This window comes from Ambystoma mexicanum, chromosome 5q (assembly GCF_040938575.1).
Source record: "Ambystoma mexicanum isolate Mex_15411 chromosome 5q, UKY_AmexF1_1, whole genome shotgun sequence".
NCBI lineage: Eukaryota > Metazoa > Chordata > Amphibia > Caudata > Ambystomatidae > Ambystoma > Ambystoma mexicanum.
Window position 1 is genome coordinate 66,284,664 of NC_090933.1, and position 21,508 is coordinate 66,306,171.

Below are 21,508 nucleotides of genomic sequence, written 5' to 3' on the forward strand. Positions count from 1 at the left end.
TTTCCAAATTAATTAGCTTCTTTATCCCACATCTTTGGAGCAGTTTCTCGGCTCATTCAGGCCTTCCCAATAAGTTGGGAAAGAGGTGGAGAAACAGACTGAGTACCTCAAGCACCTTGAAGGGGTTTTTTCCCAGCTTCGCCATTACAGCAATATACAAAAGCCCGGCCGCGTAAAGGGCGACTGCTAAAACTCTGCTGTTTGGCTGTTTGCTGCTTTACTGCTGTTCCTGTTGGAGTGACACAATGACTCTACGAGCGGAAGGCCCGCAAACTCGAAACAAATCTACACTACAACGCCGTTCGACAAATCCTTGGTCGATGATGAAAGGTGCTGCTGGGGCCAAGGTAAGCAAATCAACAGGACGTGTGTTACTGGCTGTAAACAAATCACAAACATTAGCAAGTCCAATAATGACTGGGGCCAGTAAATCATTATTATCTTCTACATTTTCGTGCTCTGATGAGCCAATCACATCTGAAGACGTGCCAAATTTGTTAGGGCAGTCTAATATTCAATCAGATGCCCTTCAATCCTCACAAGTTAATCAAGTGCTAACTTGCTCCTATGCTTCTAAACCCACTGGTAATCCATTCCCTATTGATGTCTCATGTGACTGTGAGCATGTCAGCACCCTTGCCTCTTTTGTACCTAAAATAACAAAAGCTGATCAGTCACAATCAGCTTATACTGTATCTGTCACTCCGGCCTCTTTGTCAGACACAAGTTCTACACCTTCTTCTCAACCGACGACATGGGTTCCGGCGACTCTTTCATCTCTCAAGTCTGGCAAATCAATGAACGACGCTGACCCTTGGAAAGATAAAGGACCCCTCTCAAATCTGGTGTCCGATGAGGAATTGCTAAAAATCTCTAATTCAGATTTGGAACATCCATTGACATATATCTCGCTTCCTAATTATGCCGTGAGCAATAAACCACCACAAACACCCATAAAGGCAAAAACTTTAAATGTATTTGTCGCAACTCCTACACATCAGGAAAATATCCTTAGCGGTCTGAAAGTCAAGTCAATTCGTCCTCAGTCTTCAGGAATCGCTCTTGATTGTCCAGACTTTGAGAACAACAGTGGTGTAGCCTGCCAAGCGCCGGAGGCAAGCCTCTCTTCCACGTTAATCACTAACGATCAACAACATGGAAAAAACATTGAAAATACCTTTCATCCTTCAGTACTGCCTCTCAACCCATTGTCTACACATTTAGAGCGGAGCGCAGTTGCGCGTGCCAGTCGCTTACAAAGAGTAGCTGAACTAAAGAGGAAAAGTACTTACATCAAACTTCCTCTACCGGGACATTCCACTCAGAATGTAAGTACTCCGCATTCTATGAACATTCATCCTTGTGAGGAAGCTCACTCTTTGAACCCTGTGAAGAAATGTGGAACAACTAAACCACAATACAATCTAGACAACTCAAACTGTTCTTCGTCTTTTCATGAATTCGAACCACAAGCATCTGGGATTTCATCTGAAGCCCTCACTCAGATTCATAACAATGTACTGGCTGCTTCAGCCATTGCCCTAGCTCCATTCACAAAAATGTTCGAATCACTCATTGGAACAATTTGCGATCAAGGTACTGCAATATCCAACCTTATGTCTAAAATTGACAAGCTAGAACACTTCTCGAGTTTTCTTCAAGACCAAATGATGATTAATGCCGAAACTGCCACGAGATGGCAGGATAGGCTGAGCGATCTTGCTGCTAGGCATCATTGCCAAAATGACGCTCTAATGGAGGGCCTTCTAGATTCAGTGAAGTGGATGCGGAAGATTGCACCCACCCAAGTTCCTGATCCCTCGGTGACTCGAGACATGTCACCTAAAACTGTTTATTCTATTCCAACCAGAGTTTCAGTGACAGCTTCAATTGAACCCACAAAATCTGGCCCTGCATCGAGCTTGCCATCTTCCACTCATGATGCTCTAAATACAACTCCGACTATTCAGGGCCCAGGTCTGCATGTGAATAACCTCGCACCACAAACAATTTTAACAGGCAAAACAGACTCAACACAAACTGCTATCGCAGTAAATTCATTTAACATTTTCAAGGGTTCAACAAACACTATTACCACTACGACAGAAAGCAAACTGAAAAAGCCATGCAGAAAACAAGTACAGCTACCAAATAAAACAAAAAGTACTCTATCGAAACAATCACAACAAAAGACGAATAAGTTTGTAAGAAATCTTACTACCCCAAAGAAGTTAAGCCTGTTTTCAAGACCATCTTTTACTGTACCTGCCAAAAGCACTGGTGACAACAAGCAACAAACTTCATCACGTACTAAATTGAGCCAGCCAAAGTTCGCGGCAAAACGTAGGCGGATTGATTCGAGTCCCTTGTCCTCTGAACACGGCTCCTCAGCCTCCTCATTTGACCTATGTAACTTATCAACTTATTCGGATGACCCTGGAAATTCCACCTTTACTTCTGTAGAAGCCCAAATTGTCAAACCACCTGATGACCTCTTAAGGAGAATTAAAGAGGCAGACAAATGCCCAAAGCCACCACAAGTAAATTCAGCTGTTAATCATCTTACCTCTGCTCCAAAAAAGGCCCAGCAACAATCGCTAAGTGCAAGGCTAAATCCCAAACAAACATCAAATCAATTAAAATTGCACTTACCACCAACTAAACGAATTTCAGGCCCTGGAAATCCTGAATCGGGAAAATATAAGTGGAAACTTCGTCTCCAAAATGTTCATTCAGATGGAAATGAAGTCAATTTAAACCGGAGAAACATTTTAAAATTGCTCGCATGTATTCCACCGTTGCGAGCCATTTCATCTGACGACATCAAAATTGTGGAATATGTATCTGAAATAGCTTCTGATCATGTTCTACTGCACATTGCTTCTGCAGCAGTAAAAAATATGTTACTTCAAGCAAATGAAGATCTTTTGGTGTACGGCTTTGACCTCACTCCTGAACCATCTGCTCTGGGAACAATTTCGTCATCTGCCACTAAGATGGCCCATGAGGCAAAACGCGGAGCTGCTGCGCGTGCAGCCCTACGTCAGTCTTTAGTCTCCTCTCCTGACATTTTAGACGCTGCCATGCATCAGTCTTTTGAAAGAAGAGCTAACAACTCCAAAAGATATCCACAAGGCCCACGTAAATAACAACGACAACAAACTACCAAGCAGGAGTTAATCTTACTGTCATGGAATACCAGAGGATTCAAAAATCTATTTAATACATTCCAGGAATCCCTGGAAAAGGTTTTTATCATATGTTTACAAGAAACGTGGCTACGCGACCCACCTACCTGCGACGGCTTTGTCATCCTAATAAATCCAGCTGAAAAGAATTCTAAAGGAAGACCATTTGCAGGTCTAATAACTCTTCTGAAAATCGGGAATCAGTGGACGCTGGTCAAATCCACAAACCCTAATCCGTTTGTGCAAAGCACCTTAATCAAATTCCCATTAAAAACCACGGTCTCTAATCTCTTGATCATAAATGGATATTGGAATCCCGCCATGATTTCATCGACAGCTTTCATTCAGTCTGTTCTGAACGAAATCGATCATACTTTTTTAAAGTACGAAAATGTTTCAGTAATAATATGTGGGGATCTAAACTGCAGCTGGTTTAAATTTGATCCATCTTCTAAATTAAATGTTCGGCTGCCAGATTCTGATGTTATTTCGAGGGGACAACTCTGGGCGAAAGATCTTCTAGATCGTAATTGTTACATGCTAAATGGAACAATTCGGGGCGATTCTCCTGCAAATCCCACATGGCACAGTATGAATCGGAAAAACACGTTGGATTACATCTGGGCCTCGTCTGATGTACTTGAAAAAGCAAACTTTTTAAATGTGCTGCCAACGACATTGAGTGATCACGATTGTTGCGACTAGTCTGGTGTGAGGACCTTGGTAACTTTCCAGAAAAACATTCAGTTCCACTCCAATCAAACGTTGCAGGAAATAGATTGAGAGTAAGTGGTCCAAAGATCACCCACTTAAGCCTGAGCTTGCATACACTTCAGACAGTAGAATATACTCCACTCTTGACAGACTTCACCCAGATAAATCTTAACTCAAGAGTTGTTGGAACAACCCCGAAACATCTATATAGTCCAGAAATAGCAGAGGCAAAAAAATTACTGAGAAGAGACGTCAAGTTGATTAAAAGAACACAATGTGATCAAAACTCCAAGGTTATGGAGGTAAAGAGGCGTCGGCAAGTCTACCGCAACTGGCTAAGATCACACCTTATAATAATCGATCAAGGACGAGCAGAAACCATGTTAAAACTACTGGCTCAGAGAAATATCCGTGACATCTGGGCTATCTTAAACAAAGGTCGCTCGAAATCTAGTTCATCAATTTTCAATGAAATATCAAGCATAAAATGGCAAGACCATTTTACTTCAATATATGTAGACTCTGTATCAGAACTCTCTATGCCTTCTACTACATCAAACTCCAGTTGGAGTATTATACCTTCATGCGACGAGATTGAGCTCGCAATTTCTAAACTCAACAACTCCAGAGCTGCTGGCCCCGATCAAATTTCAAACTTGACGCTTAAAAAGCATAGAATACACTGTGCCGTATTCATTCATGAACTCTTCTCTCAGATTGCACTCTGTAAGAAGATCCCTTCCTCATGGTCTAAGGCCATAGTGGTCCCAATTTACAAGAAGGGCTGTCGGGCTGATCCTGTGAACTATCGCCCGATCGCCCTTCTGGATACAATTGGCAAGATTTTCGGATCTTTTTTGCGTCAACAACTGGTAAATTGGGCTATCTCATCTGGAAAATTTGACCCTCGTCAAACAGGTTTCACGAAAAACGTGGGAACTGACGCAAATCTCACACTTCTGTCGTTCTTGAAACTGTCAGCAATGGAGGCGAAAAAAAAAATCTTTTTCGCATTTATCGATCTCCGTCAAGCCTTTGATGTTATCAATCGGGCTAAATTGTGGGCAAAATTACATCTGTGGGAGTGCCCGAACCATCTGCTAGAACCTATCATCGCCCTGCACTCGAACACTTCAATTCAAATCAGAATCAACTTACAAGGGGACCTCACAGACCCAATAAGAACGTTTAGAGGCGTCAAGCAAGGATGCCCACTTGCAGCAGACCTCTTTAAACTCTTTATTGCTGATCTTCCAGATTGGTTAAAATCTGCCCATTGCTTTCCTCCGAAACTCAATGGCCAGGTCATAAACCATCTGGTGTATGCTGATGATATAGTGCTGGTAGACCAGACACAAATTGGCCTTCAACATCTTCTTTCTCGTCTGAAAGAGTTTTTATCTGCAAATGAGCTGACTATAAACACTGAGAAAACAAAGATCTTGTGTATTAGTCGATCCATGTCAAAAAAAGATAAAGCATTCCGATGGTACATAGAGGAAAAAGTACTTGAGGTCGTTCAGTCGATCCGTTACTTAGGCGTCATGGTCAATGACTCACTCTCAGAGACTGCTTGAATTGAAGACCTGACAGCCAAAACAAAGATCTTAAGCCTTCAAGCGGCCAAAATCAATTCCGACTACGGGAAATTCTCCATCATCCCGGTCATAATGTTTTATTTACAAAAAGTCGTCCCAACAATCACCTTCGGGAGTGAAGCTGCGCTGAATATTAACTATGATGTTTGGAGTCGACTCGAAGGAAAGTTTTGGAGACGGGCACTGAATCTTCCAAACTACATTCCAATATCAGCATTAAGATATGAGCTAGCCTTAAACTCTATATGTCAATAGTTTGGAAATCCCTATCACTTTTGCGTAAGATACATCTTGGCTCCTCTACTTCTGCTTATAATATACTTCAACCAAGCAAAGATGCGACAGACAATGTGCTGATTAATGCATGGAGGAGCAAGTTAAATCGGATCATAATTGAAGTAGGCACATCCGAGGAAGAGCTAATCCAACGTCCCCAACATGCCAAAAAGAAACTAGCAATTTGGGATTGGATTACAACCTGCAATAACCGTTCAGCTCTTAAATCCACGCTACCTCCTTCGAGAAGCATAGTCAAGCTTCATTGTCAACCAAAATTTCTCACGCACTGCCCTTCGCGTCATCATAGGGCACAATTTCTGAAGCTACGCCTGAATGCTCTAAATACCAACGAGATGCTCTGGATGCGTAGGAACAAAGATTCAATCGATAATAAATGCCGCTTCTGTAATACATCAGCAACCGAGTCTTTAAACCATTTAGCAGTAGTATGTCCCTCGCTCATCAACTTACGCGAAATACATCTAAAGGATTTCAAATCACTAACTAACGAGGAAGACGACTGGTGGGACTATGCTGTGGCAGGACACAACATCAAGTTGTCCTGTAATTTAATTAATTTCTTCGATGAAATCTTAAACTCAGCGCCCACATATCAGATGGCTCAGGCAACCGGATAACTGTATGATTATAAAGTGGAATTATTAACCATAGCCCTGGTAAAGTCTAATGAAAAGATGAAATGTGCGAAAGAGATGAGCATTTAATCCTTTTTTCTGCTTTAGCGAAATGTAACAAAAACATGATATATTATATCAAGTTGAAGTTTTACAATAAAAATAAAAAAAATAAAAAAAAAAATATACAAAAATAGATTTAATGATTCCCTCAAACCCATCAAAAATTAAATGTCGAAATGTAGAGACTGTCTGCCACAGACAAGAAGACCCTGTTGGTGCAAAAGCAATAAGAGGGAGGCATGACCTACAATAAAAACCATGCAGGACACATCTTTACAAAAGTAAGATAATCAGTCACCCTTGAGAGCTCTTTAAAGCTGTTCACTCATGTCCTCTGCCTGCATTGCATCCAGGTTCCTGATGACTTTGGAGTCTTGCCATTTCCTTTCATCAATTTTCATCAAGCAGGTACAGAAAAACAAAGCATTTTCCATCCTATCCAACAGGCCAGTTTCCTTTGTCCCACTCAACACTCCTGAAGTCTCCCATTCTAATCCTACATATTACTTCTGTGAGAGTGCCAAATATAAGCTGCACAAAGAATTGTGGTCAGCAGAAGAGTCAGATGACCTCTGCCCTTCATTAATTGCTGCTCCCCATATTGGCTCACGCATTGTCCCAATTCATCAACAGCTCGTTGTCAATGGTTTTGGTGCCCTGCACGTTAAAGTACTCCGTGATTACCCCATTACTGGAAATCCATTCACTGGACCTCAGATCTCGAAAACTTTCCATCAACCTCCCTCGGTCAGCCAAAATCATGGAAAAGGGTTGTCTTTGCTCGGCTACAAAATGATTTTGAAGTCCTCTTACTCCAGGACCACCTGCACCAGTCTGACCTCCTTCCCCAACACCACACAATCTGTTTTGGTTTCAGTATGGGACATATTGCAACTTGCTTACACTCGCAGCATGTCCATGCTGATCCTTTTCAACCTCTCTGGCAACCAGCACAGCTGGGCTACTTGTTTTTTTTAAACATTTTTTTAAAATTTAAGGTGGATCATATTGGTTATACATTTGGACAACCTTTGACCGCCATAGTCTCCATAATAAAAACAGGAAAAAGCATATATCGAATCAAGAGAAATAAAAGAAAGAATGAACTTCATCTTGCTGCAGAGCCTTGAAGCAGTGGTCTCAACCACTGCCATGGGAGGGGGGGTGTTGGAAGAGAGGTGTAGTCTATGATCAAACTGAGCATATGTGACACAACTGAACTCAGTTTCTGGCACCTCTTACGTCCTGAAACTATTGTAAAGCCTGAAACTATATCTGCATAAAAGATGGACTGCTGGCGAGGGCAATTGTTTCCCACTGATTAACAGTATGTTACACTGGTGGCCCTGAGAAGTTTGATAAGATTTCAGGCATCTAATTAGCTGCTCGCCACCCCCAACAGAGGGATTCTCTATGCATACAATGCCATTGATGGTGCAGCAAATATAACCAGAAATTATAACTCACAATTAAAGTGCGAAGTGCCTTAACAAAAACAGTACATGGTCATTTAGGCACAAACCACTACTGTAATATATTGTAGGTCCACTATCTGGTATTAAGCACACAGCGTATACTGACAAGGAGTGCGAAGTCAAATGGACATAAAAACATATTTAAAATAATCATGCAGGATCCCTAGTGCCAGCACAAGCAAAGTCACAGTATCTGTCACAGTTAAGATTGCAGAGTGATGAAACTATTCTAAACCACAGCTAGAGCCCAAACACATCCAGATAAAAAACAAAGGCATTAAACTTCAGTGAAAAAGTATCGACAAAATGAGTTGGCATAAATGTGCATTGACAGAAATGGAGAGCATGACTTTACAAATACATTACAAATCCCAAGTGAGTTCTAAAATTGTACATTTTGGCCTAAAACTCACTAAACCCAAAGTGGGTGCAGGAAAAATGTCAAGGGGCCAGTATGTACCCCCAAAGCCACTTTAGAAACGTTTCGTCTGAATAGGAAATTGACACAGACGTAAACGGGACCAAGTCAGTAGGGAATCCATGTATATTGGATTGTATTTGGTTATTTATATAGCTCTCCCCCATTTGTATGGCCTCAATGTGCTTTGTAGTTGGAGCACCCTCAGTGACTGTAGTCAATGTGCTGGAGGTTCTAAGAGTTTTAGATTAGGTGATGCATGTGTGCATTTTTTTTCGCCACTCTAACACTAAGGTGGATGGCTTGGCTCTACTAAGCAGCACAAAAAGGTCAGGCACGTGGGGGGGTGCTATTGGAGGTTTGCAATAGAGTGCTATTGTTGGAAATTCAGTGGCCAGCTATACCAAATTTCTTTTCGTTGGCAGTCACTGTATGCTAGCGGCAGAGGTGTTGAGGTACGTCAGGTGTTTTAGTTTGAACAGCTATATGCGCTGCTAGACCGGATGAGCATAACCATAGCTGCATTCTATGGTGCATGGATGTTCTGGCCGTGTCCTGTGTCCACAGATGTGGTGTAATGTATACGTACCGTAGGCTAAGATGTTGTTCGGCTGCAGCGATCTTTATCCAGTGCGTACAAGGCAGATGTGATAGGCAGATATGGAGCTATGGCCTAAATTTCACAATACAGTAAGTTTCACTGTATAATAGGGAGATATGGGAAACACACCTTGCTTTGAGATTCCTGCATAGGGGAGAGGGGCATAGGTTTCACAATACAGTAGGTGTCACATTATAATGGGCAGATATATGTCACAATACTGTAGGCAGATATGGGTAACACGCATAGATTTGAGATGCCTGTATATTAGGAGAGGGACCCAGGTTTCATATTACAATATGGGTGCTTGAGTAATTAAAACACCTAGATTTGAGGCACCTGGATAGAGGGAGAAAGGCCTTGGGGTCACAGAATATATGGTGAAAATGCAAGTGCGTTTCAATTTTATCCCATTGGTGGGGTTTACAGGGTGCAGTTTTCCAGAAAAGCTGGGCCAACGATTAACTCTACGATGGAAGAATGGAAGAATAAGTGGCCTTCCTACGAGGGATTCCCTCAAGCCAAAAGCAATATCGAGAAAAGGTGCAAGACCGCTGTGGAAACCGGAAAATCTGTATTGGTGGCTCTGGGGTCAAGGAGAGGGTGCTCAGCCATAGAAGACTGTTCCACAAAGATGACAGTGTATGGGACCCAGGACTGCCGTGAAGACCAGATCTGGGGTGTTGGCATTGCATCACCCTTCCAGGCTGTGGCAGCTTCCTGCACCAAGGTTGATCAGTGGTAAAATGGGAAGATGGTGACTGAGCAGCCCAGAGATGATGCCAAGCAAAGAAGGCCTGACCCAACAAGTGGAGTCAGCAGGAGGACAGAGGCGCAGCACAGGATCGATGTCCAGAAGCAGAAAACGCAAAACAGAGTTCATTTAGGTGGGAGTCTGCATTCAGCCATTATGACTGAATGCAGTTATTAATTTTCAGCAATTAAACTGCGAAAAATATTCCAGATGAGCAAAACTGCTCTTCCAATGGATCAGTGGCACAGGGTTTCCCCTTAAATACCACCACTTACAGGGGCCTGCCAAAGCCAGCCCACTGATCACGTTAGTGGATTGGGAACAAAGGGGACAGGTGGTCAGAACATCTGGTTAGCATCGGAATCTGCCACTCGACCCATACCACACCCACATGATGTGATCTGGCCAGCCCAGGGATATAGAATGGTTTAAGCTAGTGGAAACCAACGTGTAAGCTTCTGTTCAGAGCAGCCATTTTAGGGCTATGCTCGTGGTTGCCTTGATCAAGGGAAGCCCCTAAAAGAAAATGGCAAAGAGCAGCGCTTAAAAAATGCACAGCTGCCCCAATCGCCAACAAAAAGGTACTTGGGCTATCAATGCTGTAAAAATGGCTTGCACACTTGCTTAAGCCAAAATTAAATTGCACTGGCTTTGGGAAGCTCTTGGCAGCTGAGTGATATAATCCCCCTAGGGTGCAAATAGGGTGCTTAAGCCTACTTGCGACTTGGAGCCTTATTGAAAACCAAGCCCACATACCCATAATTAGCCAACAATGGTTTATTTGGCTGGGGGATTTAATTAGTGGTCCGTTGCAACACAAAACAAGGGCCAGTGATCCAAATATAATACAAGGAGGAAAAGAACAGTTGAGGTGCCTTAAAAAGGGCTAAAAGAGGAGACTGAAAATGTGTTGGAGACGATAGGCTTTTGGTTGGAAAAGGTGGTTGGAGATGCAGGAGAGTACAGAGGAGTAGTGTGCAAGGTAATGGAGTAGGAAAGTCGCAAGGTGGTTATGGGAGGGGAGACCAAGGAAGAGGAGTGTACCAGGGTGTTACTTCAAGAAATATACAATGATACTGAAGAGGAAGGGGGTGTTTTGAGGAAAGATCAAGCTGGTATGGAGGAGAGTCACAAGGGGGTTATAGACGGAGCGACCAAGGCAGTGGAGGGAGATTACTAAGGTTGTGTTTGGAGAAGAGCTTGAGGAAGTAGTTGAGGAGAGTTATAAGGTGAAGATTGAAACAAGAGATCCAATATAGACAGCAAATAGCCTCAGCAGTGTAAAGAGAGACAGACTGAGAAGCTCTAGGAAGAGACTAACAGGGTTGAGGAAAAAGAGCAAGAAGGGTTTGTGAGAAAACTGATGAGACAAATGGAATGAGAGGAGTTTAAAGAAGTAGTTGGAGAAGATACCTGGGGGGTCTTGGAGGAGAGTGGTTCAGAGGTGGGCAGAGACCTACCAAAGTTGGAAGAGAATGAAGAAGAGGAGCTTGTTTGGGAATTTGGGGAAGGAGTGATGTGTGTTCAGATGAGGAGTTTGATGAAGATCTAGAGGAGGAAATAGCAAGAGGTGTTAAATATCGGAAGGCGAGAGGACAGTCAGGAGGTTGAAGGGGTTTGAGGGAGAGGACAAGGTTGTTATAAGGTAGAAGAAACCAAGCACGTAAGTCATCAGAGGGAGGAAGCGGATTAGCTGTTCAGTGTGATATTTTTAGGGAAGCCATATTACCAAACAGTATTAGGAGGGACAAGTGGTTCCAACTGGCCCGAGCCAAGAGGCGAAATGAGCTGATGGCGAAGTGAAAACTAAGCACAGTGAGGTGACTGGTACATGGGTGGCCAGAACCAGAGGACAGTGGGAAATCCCAGTAGAAGGGCCAGGCTGCTCAGGCAACCAACCCAGCCTAAGCCTCTGCCCTATCCATGAGAAAATACAATGCTCCCTTCAAGTGGCCCAGAAACAACTGTTTGGACCTTACCAAATAGAACCTGCACCAAGACCACCATAGCTGAAATCCAGACAACAAAGGAAGACTGAATTGAGAAGTAACTCATGAATTTTGAAAAACTTTGTAGTTGCCTTCACCCATCACATTATATGCTTTGGCCACAAACTGCACTCAATCCTCAAACCCTTATTACTCTTCATATTAGTCTGGTTATCCGTTAATTCCCAGTGGCCATTCTGACAATAGTGAGATGCTAAAAGGGTAAACAAATCTGTGACCTAAAGTTTTCCATGTACATACAGCTTTTCAGCCCCACAATACATTACAAGACTATACATTAGTACCTTTCTGTTAACTATTCCTTTTCTATCCTGGGCTGGGTGGGGAGGGAGGCAGTTTGCTCAGGGTTAACGCAAAGCAACACAGATTGAAAATGCGGTCCCGCGCTTAGACTGTTCTTCAGTGTTAAGTGCGTAATAAAAGGTTAATGAATCCTTTAAAGCTTGTTCCTGATGTCTAAGGCCTCAGTATATAATGTTTAACTGCAAACATCTCCGTCCAAATGGTACTGGGGGCTTAAATCTGGGCCCCTCAACATGCCTCATTAAAATAGGGGCTGAAGCCATCTAGCTTGTAGAGGCTGGTATGCCAGACAAACAAAAAAGGGGCTACTGTCACCTGGCTCTCACTCAAATGGGGCACAAACAATCCTGGGCCTCTAGGCCAAACCATTTTTAGCGAAAGTTGCCTGAAGATGGGGTATTCCCTATCAAATGCTTAGCAAATCAAGACCTGTTCCATCCCCCATTGTCCCTTTCGCTCTCCTTGTGATCTCTCTCCTAACTGGGTCATAGCTGTTTTTTTTTTTTTTTTGCAATTTCTAGTTTCTTACAAACTTTTATTACAACTTTCTTCCTCAATCGCTTCACTTTTGTAATTACGGTGACGTCTGGAATTTGCCAGCTCCTTGGTTCATGATTTCATAATTTGCTCCAGAAAATGTATAACTGCACAAGTCAAGTGAACTGAGGTCCCGCTTAAAATTTTCAGCCACAGTTCTTCCATACAATCGGTTTGAGGGGCGAACTTAAGCAAATGGAGAGATCTTGTGTCCTTCAGTGAGTGACAATCAGTCAGAAGATGTTTTAATGATTCTGAGTGATTTCCACAGAACCTACATGAGGGGTCTTTTATGTTGTCGATGTGTCGGAGAAAGCACATTTGTCTGGTTTTATAGAGGTTTGTTCTTAGGCGTAGAAAGCCGTCTCTGTGATGGCGAGACGGGAATGTGCTCAGATATTTTGGTAAGCAGTCTAATTTGTTCGGAATCCTGCTCAGGTCTATTGCAGTCTTTAATTCATTGAGTTTTTCCATGTTGGCAATCCAGAGATGACGTCTCCGTTTTTTTTTGGCGTTTTGGGGTCGTTCTATCAACGTCTCCATGTTAATGTGTGCAGCTTGCATAATTGATTTTACTTTTTCGGTCCATACTTCTTGTAAGGTGATTGAATTTAAGGTTTTTTGTGAATTGAACAATTTAAATGCTGGTTCAACCTTCTCCAATGACATCTTTCGTAGTAAGTTCATTGATTTCCAAATGACAGCTCCGTACATTGGTTCGAGTCCCAATTCATGGCGAATTACTGATACAGACAGGTATTTAGGTAGTCTTAACACACGACGCCAGAATAAGCCCTCAAATTTAGGCCAAATCCTGAAGTCGATGTTCCAGCCTGTCTCTGCACCGAACGTCAAGGATGGTATCACCTTTTGTTGGTAGAAGGTTCGTACTGGAATCAGGGATAATTTTCCAAATTGTGAATGTATCTTTGCACCTTGTAGGGACAAGGTTTTTATTCTTTTTTCAAGTTCGGACACCCAGCTCCATTCTCTTATAGACATAGAGAATGGAATACCCAAGTATCGGATTGAGGTCACTTCCTCAATCGGGACATTGTTTAGAGTCCATTTGAATTTCTTGTTTTTCTGGCTCTCGCAATGACCTAATTTCAAAATTTTTGTTTTATCAACATTAATTTTTAGGTCCTGATCCATCATATAGCTGTTCAATGCATTTAATAGCCTCTGTAGCCCTATTTGCGTTTTGTCAACTAGGACAAAGTCGTCGGCGTAAATCAGGTAGCTTACAGGAGTGCCATTAAGTTTGGGAGTAAAGCAGTGGGTATTTGTTAATGCGTCTGACACATCTGAAATATATAATTTGAAGAGTTCCGCTGCTAAAGGGCAGCCTTGCTTCACTCCCTTTTGCGTTGGAATAGCTTCAGAAAGAACGCCATCTTTGTTCAACCTTATTTTGACTGATGTTGATTCATGTAAGGCTTTTATTGGATTTAATATGTTTGGAGGGCAGTTCCATTTTCTTAGTTTTTCCCAGAGTTTTTCTCGGTTAATTCCGTCGAAAGCTTGTTGCAGGTCTATAAATGCAAAAAACAATGTTCCCTTGCTCCTCAAAGCTTCCAACTTTAGTAAGTTAAGTATAGCAAGGTTGTTTTCAGTGCCCACTCCCTTTGTAAAGCCAGTTTGACGTACATCGTTTAATCCGCAGCAGCGTGCCCAAGCTGAGATCTTTTCTTGAAGAAACGAGGCAAAGACTTTCCCGATGGTATCCAATAACGCGATAGGGCGATAATTGGCAGGAACATCTCTGTTGCCCTTTTTATAGATCGGGACAATAATAGCCTCCAACCAGGATGACGGAATAGTCCTGGAGGAGGCTATTGTCATGAATAGATCGGCTATGAACTTTGCCCATTCTTGAGGATGTTGTTTAAGCATGATGTTCGATATGCCGTCTGGGCCAGCTGCTCGGGAGTTTTTTAACTTTGATATGGCACCATGTATGGTCTTTGCGGTCTCTGCAGTATCCCAGCGCACGTTTTCACCATTTTTCCCGTCCACCAACGTAATGCTAGTGGATGAGAAGATGTTTCTAAAATGCGCTGCCCAGGCCGCCTCGGGTATGCCGTTTGCCATGATGACAGCTTGATTTGGCTGGTCCATATTTAAGATTTTCCAAATGTTTCTGGTGTTCTGAGATCTTATCAAGGACAGCATCTCCTCGCCACGTTCTTGGTCACGCTGGAGGGCAAAAGCTTTTGTCCAGTTTCGATATAATTGTTTTCGGTGTTTAATTTTTGCTACTTTGTTAACGCTACTTTCTGCTCTTAGTTTTTTCAGATCTTTCCTCAGTTTCTTCTCCTCGTTATTCTGAGCTGCACTCCATGTGTGTTTATGGTTGGACACTGACGTGTTCTTTCTTGGTTGGGAGCTGGCCACAGTTAGGAGAATGGCGGGATAATCAGTAAAGGTTGTCGATGCTTCATTTCTTAGTTGAAAGTCGGCAGTGAGGTGTTGTATCTGTTTTGAAGACATCCGAATTCTGGTGCGGCTGGCGTTCACCTCTAAGTGGGTGCATGCCGTGCTGCTTAGACGCTTACAGTGGGGTCTCCAATGCATTTTCAGCGGAAAATGGTCGCTGTTCTTCGTTGGCGTGATCTGCATATTGATGATTGTCGGCATCAGGTTATTTGAAACCCAGATGTAATCCAGGGTTTTCTTTAGTCCCATATTCGTCCATGTAATTTGCGGCGGAGTGTCTCCCGGGACATTGCCGTTTAACATGGTGCAATCTCTGGCTTCCATGGCCTCCTGCCATCTTGTTCTTTTAGAAGAGTCCTTGAGATCTTTGTTGCAGCGATGAGTGAAGTCCAAATGGTTTTCATTATACCAAGATGTATTTAAGTCACCACACACAATTATCCACAGATTGTAAAGATTTCTTAAGTTTAGGTCGATTAATGTTGTTATTGAGTGAATAAAGACCGCAGCCGAGATCTTTGCAGGGTTCCAATATACATTAACTAGCAAAAGATGTTGAGGTGTGCTGAGGTCTTTTCTAGATTCGCTGGTTTTTCTTGCGAGTAGAGTTGACTGTACATGGCCATTTGGGTTCGATGTGTCTGCCACTTCCCAGCCTGTTCCTATTTTTATCAATGTCAGTAATCCTGAAGACGGTCGACCTCTCGCATTTTTGCTTGCAGGATTTATTAGTATGTGGTAGCCGTCTTTTACGGGAAGCTGTCGCATCCAGGTCTCTTGCAGGCATATTATAAAGTTGTCTTCGAGGTCTACTGGGAAGTTGTTATATAAGTGGCCGAATCCTCTGGTATTCCATGAAATCAGGGTGTTAACGGCCTCGGGTTCACCATTATCTAGTTAGTGTTTTTTCTTGTCGTGTTGTGAGGTCCTGTTTATCTTGGCAGGTGTCAAGTTTGAGTTCAGGTGCCTTCGAATCTGGTCACGCCGATAACTCAGGATGGTTTTTTGTTCATGTTCCTCAGATAGGTTATCTCTGTACTGTTTGGCTGATTCCAGATGTTCAAGGATTTCAAAGCCGAGCCGTAATATGTCTTCTCTTGCCCCCATCATAGATCTTCTAACTGCATGTGAATTGACATGTAGTAATACGCAATCGAGTCTTTCTTCGGAGTAATATTCGACAATTTGGATGTCGTCAGAAGAAATTGTCCTTAGAGAAGGAACTGAGTGCAGAAGGCGCATAACATTGCCACGATTCAGATTTACATCCTAGTCGTCAGCCAACACGTTGGTCAGTTTGATTTTCTTTGCTGTCATGACACAGCGTTGCTCAACAGAGGAGAGTTTTCTTCTTGTGTCCCTGAGTTTATGATTCTGAGCGATTGTACGCTTTGGATTTAGAACTGTGACTAGCTTTTCCTCACTGGTTTTTAGGTTAAGATGTTTTCCCCCGATCAATTTACTATCAGATTTTCTTACATCTGGTGCGCATTTCTCACTCAGTTTTGTTGACAAACGTGTTTGATTTTCCTTTATTTTCCAGGGATTGTTGTGTGGTTGAATGTAGTGCTCAATAGGGGTCTTATCAATGTTCGACATGTTGGCGTCGTTGATATGGCCGCCGTCCACACTTTCGTCGTGTGAGTAAGTGGACAGGTTACAAAGTTCCTCAAGATCATTTATAGTTGAGTCGCTGCCAGGATCCGAGACGACCCTTCTTCGCTTGTGTGGATTTGGTTTTGTTGGCTTTGTCACATGTTTTTGCGCATTTTTCTTCAGGGATGGGTGGTTGGCTGTTTTTTCTTCTTCTTTTTTTTTTTTTGTTGCAGTTTTCTCTGTTAGAGACCGGGGTCTGGAATAGAGATTGACTCTTTAACAGATTTCCTGACGTGTTGTCACGGACGAAGATGTTAGGTTTTGAAGGAGTTGTTAAATTTCTAATGAATTTCTTTGAAATTGAAAGTTGTTTTGGTACCGTTGTAAATCTTGTCTTTTCTTTCTTTTTGTTGTGTGGGTCACTACTTGGAGGACCTCCTGGTTTTCTATTTTGTGTGGAGCTAGGAGTCTTTCCAGATTGGAGGTTTTTTGCGCCCCCGTGGAAAATACCAAAAGAAGCCTTTAGATTTGAGCAGCTAGGGGCTGCTGGGGGGAGATCCCAGATACTAGGAGGGACTTTTCCTTTTAGATTTTGATGTGCTTCGCTTTCATTTGGCAGTTGAGAGCCCTCCACTGAGCCGGATTGAGGTTTCGCGGGAGTGTCAGAGTTGGATGTTTCTTTCGCTTTTGATACCTGCTTTAGTGCATTTACTTCAGTGTTTGCTTGAGGGTAAGTAACACCTTGCACATTCACCTGGACTGTTTTCCCAGGGAATGTTATTGGCAGTACAGCTGTGTCACCCGAGTTTGTGTGTTGACAGATTCCATTTTCCGAGTTAAACAGTTTTGATGGAGTTGGACTTGTGTGCAGGAGAGATTTTTGCATGAATGTCGACAGGTCGTCCATTTGAGTCTTTGCTTCATTTGAGTTTTTTTCGATCAGCAGGACTATTTTCCTGAGGCCATCTTCCATCTCCAAATGATCTTTTATTCGTTGTTCCAACTGCAGTTTAAAGTTAAATTCCAGCAGAGATACTTTTTCTGTCGTTGTTGTGAAGTGTTTCATTCATGCTTTCGTATAACTTTATGAAGGGTATTAAAGCCTGAGATGTCGCTGCCAGCACGTTGTTATGTATTTGTATTGCTGCAGCGACCGAAAGATTAGATTTTGCTTCAGAAATTGAGTCCATTGGGTTAGGTAGTTTTGGCTTGTGGCGATCGTTATATTCGGAGTCGTCCGCCTGAAATGGTAGACGTTGTTTCTCTCGACCTGCATCAGCGGATACAAGTTTGTGGGCGTGCAAGGGGGTCGAGCACTTTGGTGCATTGTCACCACCTTTGTTTGACGCAAACTTTGATCTAAGCATAGTCTCTCCCACTTTCTCAACTCGATCATTTCTCAGCACATGGGGTCGAAGTGGACTAGTGACACCTCTCACCTGAGTCGGTGAGATGACCAATGTGTGTTCTTCTTTGTCTCGAGGACTGGATTTCTGTTGGTGGTTTATTGTTCCTGATTCAACAGTGGTAGGTGACCCCAAAACTAACCTTGTGTGAATGTTAGACCCATTTTCGACTTTTCCTTCAGGGAAACTTTCTGACAGTTTTGTTTTCATTAAATCGAAATCGGCTTGTAGCCTTTGTGTAAGTCAAGCCTCCCGACCAGACGAATCAGTTACAGTGTTTAATGGTCTAGTAGAGGGAGTAAAATGTATGGAGTTTGCAGAAATATTCTTTTTATTTCTGTGAGCTGGTTTATAACTGTTTCCTGTACTTAAGTTAGACGGTATATTATTTGTCAATTGATTGCTCAGGGGATGACTGTTCTGAGACAATCTGCGAGAAGTTGTAATGACAGCAGAATGAGCCACATCCTTGTCACGAAAATGAAATCGTAGCGTTTTAGGGTTTTGGTGGGTGCGTGGAGGATCCGAGTTTAAAAGCTCGGCATCCGACACCTCAAAGGGAGAGTAAAATAGCTCTTCTCCGTCTTCATTACTCTCTTCTGGTGTACAGCGTGGATGTAGTATCTTACATGCAGCGTCGAGATGTGTTTTGCATGTGTGTTCTACGCAATCAATATTTGAAACAGGAACAAGTTGTGTGATCAAGTGCGTTGATTCCGGTAAGTTTACAGTTTTCTCAAGGAGACCCGCTTTTGGCTGGTCTCGTTGGACGTCTGAATAACCTGTTCGTTCACAGGTTGCCGCCTCTCTGACGTGAGGTTGTTCCAATAAGTCTCGCACATTTTCCTGGGAGACAGAGGCTGAGATAGCCTCATTCATGGATGCAGCAGGTGAAGAGCGGCTCTCCACAGGGCACAGTCCATTTTGTGCAATGTCAATGGCCGGTGTTAAGGGAGAGAGTGCTGATGCTGATGGAGGCACAATGATGTGGAGTTCAAGGGGAGCATTTGGGAAAAGGGATGGGGCCAATTGAAGTTCCTGGTTAGAGCTCAAGATGCTAATAGCATTTTCCACTAGATTTTCTCCCGGGTTGTTGAGCTTATTTTTGTCCCCGAGAACAGCTGTCAGGGGAATGGAGTCTGAATCAACAGACATCTGGCTCGAAGGGAAGTCACACCCAGTTTCGCTCAAGTGCTGTTTTGTTTTGAGACGAGTTAATGAACGGGTATCCATGGGCAAGAGACTTCCTAATAGCTGGCTGCCTGCCGCTGACTGCGACTCAGCACGATTACCTTGTATGTTCTGCTCGTGTACTAGGATGTATATGCTGGGTTTTCTGGAGGGATCAAAGAGAATTTTGTCTCCACAGTCTCCCTCCGGCACCACCAGCGCCTAACAGCCGCACAACAGCCCTGCTATCGGCCTTGTCCCCGCCGGGCTTAACGCCGCAAGGGCAGCAGCTTCGGTGTTATATGCGCCTCAGTAGTCACGTGACGAGTCACGTGGGCGAAGTAGCCCCGCCTCCTCCAGGAAGCGAGGGGAGATCCGGCAAGAGCAGAGGAGCCGCTCGCAGTGTCGGTCCGCCGGTAGGTTTTTTCAATTTTCTGGTCAGCGTTTGTCCTCAGGGCAAAATGAAGCACACACGAAGCAGGCAGCAGCTTCGGTGTTATATGCGCCTCAGTAGTCACGTGACGAGTCACGTGGGCGAAGTAGCCCCGCCTCCTCCAGGAAGCGAGGGGAGATCCGGCAAGAGCAGAGGAGCCGCTCGCAGTGTCGGTCCGCCGGTAGGTTTTTTCAATTTTCTGGTCAGCGTTTGTCCTCAGGACAAAATGAAGCACACACGAAGCAGGCAGCAGCTTCGGTGTTATATGCGCCTCAGTAGTCACGTGACGAGTCACGTGGGCGAAGTAGCCCCGCCTCCTCCAGGAAGCGAGGGGAGATCCGGCAAGAGCAGAGGAGCCGCTCGCAGTGTCGGTCCGCCGGTAGGTTTTTTCAATTTTCTGGTCAGCGTTTGTCCTCAGGGCAAAATGAAGCACACACGAAGCAGGCAGCAGCTTCGGTGTTATATGCGCCTCAGTAGTCACGTGACGAGTCACGTGGGCGAAGTAGCCCCGCCTCCTCCAGGAAGCGAGGGGAGATCCGGCAAGAGCAGAGGAGCCGCTCGCAGTGTCGGTCCGCCGGTAGGTTTTTTCAATTTTCTGGTCAGCGTTTGTCCTCAGGACAAAATGAAGCACACACGAAGCAGGCAGCAGCTTCGGTGTTATATGCGCCTCAGTAGTCACGTGACGAGTCACGTGGGCGAAGTAGCCCCGCCTCCTCCAGGAAGCGAGGGGAGATCCGGCAAGAGCAGAGGAGCCGCTCGCAGTGTCGGTCCGCCGGTAGGTTTTTTCAATTTTCTGGTCAGCGTTTGTCCTCAGGGCAAAATGAAGCACACACCTGGTTTGGCTTTCCCTTGGATTCCTCTGTTCCCTTCCTCTCTAACTGCCGACCACACCTCCACACCTCCCTTCAACCTTGTCCCTCTGATGTGAGAGGCCCTCCCCTGATTGGTCCCCATGTAAACTGCAAGAGAAATCCTCAGGGTGGGTCCAAACAGGAACCTGGTGTTGGCTGTTATGTGCTCAGCTATGTATCCTCCCTTACATGCACTACAATATCCACTGCCTGTCCAACTCTCTGCAGGTGCTTCTTCACACAGGGCAGCCATTTTGTATCTCTATGTTCACAGCCCCATGGTGGCCTGGCTCTTGCCTGACCCTCCAGCTGGATCTAGAACCTCTCCAATCACTGCAGCAAACCTTAAAAAAAACTCCCCCAAAAAAGGTGTTGTCTTCACAACCAGCCTGCCTGCTGTGCAGTCGGAACAACTATCAGCCGTGCTGGGATACAGGCCTCTCCAGACTCCTCCAATGACCTCCCCACATACCTCAGAACCTTGGCAGGTAAATAACATTTTGAATGGATTGTGTCCTTCCACGTATTCCTCCTCTAATGATAACTCCATATCCAGCTGTAGCTGCTTCGGAAATGTTGTACAGCACAAGCCACTGTGCGTCATTGCCTGTCAACTTAATGTCCCTCGGGGGCCTCAGTCCCGGTGTTGACGTCATCGATGGTATATAGCGTATGCAGCAACCGTTGGCTTCAGTTACGTTTTTCTGCGATAGCTAATGCTTCGGATTATCGGCACGCTTCGGTTCCATGACCAAGAAACCTTTCATTTAGTGAACATGACATAGTCGTCTGCATCATCAACTCCGAGATTGGGGTTCAGAAAATGTCACGATAGTGGGGCGAAAATTTCACTCATCGGGTGTGTCTATGGTGCCATATCATATGGTCCTCTCATACAACTTCGGAGTGTGGGTCCTGCCTATCGATAACGGTGAAGGCCCTGAAAGAGTGTAAAGGAAAGCTAGCTGCAGGTAGGTCCCATAAATCCCATTTGACAACCCTGTCGACAAGGCAATCCTCTGAGTCGAGAGATGACTCT

General features: G+C 44.0%; 1 protein-coding gene across 1 annotated transcript in view; it reads left to right on the plus strand.

The window, feature by feature from the left end:
- NFX1 (nuclear transcription factor, X-box binding 1) overlaps window positions 1–21,508 on the plus strand; it is a 2,569,209-nt gene that overhangs the window by 598,064 nt on the left and 1,949,637 nt on the right. The gene's annotated exons all lie outside the window — the stretch shown is intronic.